Consider the following 3,208-nt stretch of genomic DNA (forward strand, 5'->3'; position numbering starts at 1 on the left):
CCCACCCTCCCTCCCTCCCATCCACCCTTCCACTCATCCACGCTCCCTCCCTCCCTCCCTCCTTTCCTTTTTCATTTTGCCAGCAAAGGTGTGCACTCACCGGGGACAAAGAGGGGATATGAGAAGGCACCCCACAGGGGTGGGCGCTCTCTAATCCCTCCTCTCCCATTCTCTCAGGATTGGGGGCACACATGCACCTCTCAGCGTGTTTTACAAGTCACAGAGTCTGCGACCTGAACACACAGTGGGCCGCATGGGATCCGGTGCCTTAACCACCAGGCCACAGGCTGGCCCAGAAAACTTCATTCCTAGGATGGGGCCTGAAAGCCGGCAGGAGCGGGCCAGATGTGGAGGTGGGAAGGCTGTGAGGTAGAAGAGCATGCTGGAGGCCCAGGCAGGAAAGAGCAGGGCTGGCGATGGCTGGAGAGCGCCTGACCCCACAGAGCCAGGGGAGCTCAGAGAGTGGGAGCCGAGTCCTCTGCCTGGGGTGCTGTGACAGACACTGCGGACTTGGGGCTCACCCTGCAGGGACTTCTCACAGTCTGGAGGGCAGAAGTCCAAGGTCAAGGTGCCAGCAGAGTGAGCTCCTGCGAGGGCCGCTTGGCTTGCTGAGAGCCGCCTCTCCTGTCCTCGCACGGCCCTCCTGTGTGCTCCTGCTGGTGAGGGAAGGGCCCTCCGCGTCTCTTGCACGGCACTAACCCTAGGGAGCAGGGCCCCACCCACACAACCTCCCTGAACCAAACCTCCGAAAGGCACAGCTTCCACATGCAGCCACACTGGGGGCCACACTGGGGGCCGAGGCTACACAGATGGTTTTGGGCACTCAGTCAGCCCAAAGCAGGAGCCTGGAGGGTGCTGAGCAGGGGGCGGGGGCTTCAGACTAGCCTTCCAGGGCCTTCCAGGGGGAGCTCCGTCCTGAGAAGCGGGGCAGAGGGTGGGGGCAAGACGGGCTGGAAGCTGCTGTGGTCCAGCGTGAGGAGTGCCCGTGGACCAGAGCACAACACTGGGGACGAAGGGGCCTCAGCGAGGTGGAGCCAACACCAAGGGACAGAACGCTGTGGGGTGGGTGGGCAAGGATGACCGCCAGGCTTCCAGCATCATGCAGGCCAGCGTCAAGGGCACGTGACCGACTGCACGGTCCCACGGTCCCACGAGGAAGGGCCCTGTGGAGCGCTCTGCCGTTGCTGGCTTGAAGGTATGAGTACCGTTTGAACAAGGGGCCGGCCCTGCGTTCTCACGTTTCAGTGGGCCCTTTAAGGGTGGACCAGTCCGTGTGGGTCTGGGGGTCTCTCCTCCACCACGATCACTGACCCGGAGCAGGGACAGAGCTGGCCTCTCGGTGGCGAGAACAGCTATTTCCGCCCCTACCCAAACATCTCTGCTAACTAACACCCCGCCACTGCTCACATTCCCGGCACCTGGCTAGAGCTGGTGGCTTTCAGGGCTTATGCGGGGCCTCCGCTGCCTCATCTGTGACGAACCACAGGCTTGACTGGCCAGATAAGGACGTTGCTGGGAACGCGTGGAGCGTGAGGAGGCACTAACGGTGTCTGTCCCAGGCCGCCTGGGCATGCAGCCCCCTAGTCACATGCAGAGTGGGGTTCAGCGCGACCAGCACTGGAAGCAGGCGCGCCGGGGCTGCTCCAGGAACAGCACCTCCGAGCATGTCCAGCCTCTGCGTTCACCTCCACCCGGGTCAAAGGTCGCTCGCTGGCCCCTCAGTTGCCGACCACCCCGTGCGTCATGCACACCATGTGGGTGCCCCGATGCAAAGATGTACTGTGAGGTCGCCGGAAAATCCTGCCCGGTTGTGTGAGCAGCTCAAACACAGGTCTTTAAAGAGGCCAGAGGACATGCACATTATGGAAAAATTGCATGGATTTCTTTTCGTTTTTTCTTTTGCATCAAAATAAACTCATACTTCAATTCCACTTTCCACAGACTTTTTTTTTTTTGTCTGTTTCTGTGCCAGTACCATGCTATTTTGATTACCACAACTTTGTAGTATATTTTTGGGTCAGGGAGTGAGAGGCCATCCACTCCACTATTCTTGTGCAGGATTGCTTTGGCAATACGGGGTCTTTTATGATTCCAGACGAATTTTATGATTGTCTTTCCTAGATCTGTGAAGAATGTGTCTGGTACTTTGATTGGGATTGCATTAAATATGTGGGTTAATTTCAGTAGAATTGCCATTTTGATTATATTCTTCCAATCCAGGAATGTGGGGTATCCTTCCACTTTTTTTTTTTTTTTGGAGAGGTTTTCGCTATAGGGCGCGTGCGCTCGCCAGACAGACAGAGAGAGACATAGAGACAGAAAGCGAGAAATCACCCCCCAGGGGGGATGGTCACGCCGCAATCCCTTCTCCTCCATTCTCCTCTCGGGATCTTGGGCACGCACGCACAAGCGCCCGGCGTGAGATTTAAGCCACCGGGTCCGAGACGCGAACCGCGGTCGACTACGTGGGAGTCCAGCGACATAGCCATTACGCTAACTGCTGGTTCCCTCCACAGACTTTTTGAAGTGATCTCAGACATGTCAGGACCTGGGCCAGGTTCGAGGATCCGAGGCTGAGTGATACCACTTGTCCTCATAGGGCTGGCAGTCTTGCAGGGCACGGGGAGTGGGGGGAACAGTGTCCCCTACAAATGCATGTCCACTCAGAGCCTCAGAGCATGACCTTATCTGGAAACAGGGTCTGCGTGGACGCAGTTAGGCTAAGGATCAAGGACACGGAGAGCCACCGGGGATGGCCTTGTGAAGACAGCAGAGACTGCCCCCTGCTCCCCCAACACCCCACCGGAAGGTGGCAGGAAGGCAAGGACTGGAGTCTCCCTCAGAGCTTCCAGATGGAACCAGCCCTCCTGGCACTCGGATTTCAGACTCCGGCCTCCAGGACTGTGAACCTGCGAGAGGGTATGCTCGTTTGTTAGTCGGCCTTTCGCTCTAGGGCCCTTGCACTGGCCAGAGAGACAGAGAGAGGGAAAGTGAGAAATCACCCCCAGGGGATTGTCCACGCCACAATCCTTTCTCCTCCATTTTTCTCTCAGGATTTTGGGCTCGCACACACACACACACCTGGTGTGATTTTTAAGCCTCCAGGTCTAGGACTTGAACCATGCAGTCGGTCATGTAGGATCCAGCCACTTTAACCACTACACCATGGCCGGCCCCATTTTGGTTTTTTGGGGTTTTTTTTTTTTTT

The sequence above is a fragment of the Tupaia chinensis genome, unplaced genomic scaffold, assembly GCF_000334495.1.
Source record: "Tupaia chinensis unplaced genomic scaffold, TupChi_1.0 Scaffold000146_1, whole genome shotgun sequence".
Classification (NCBI taxonomy): Eukaryota; Metazoa; Chordata; class Mammalia; order Scandentia; family Tupaiidae; genus Tupaia; species Tupaia belangeri.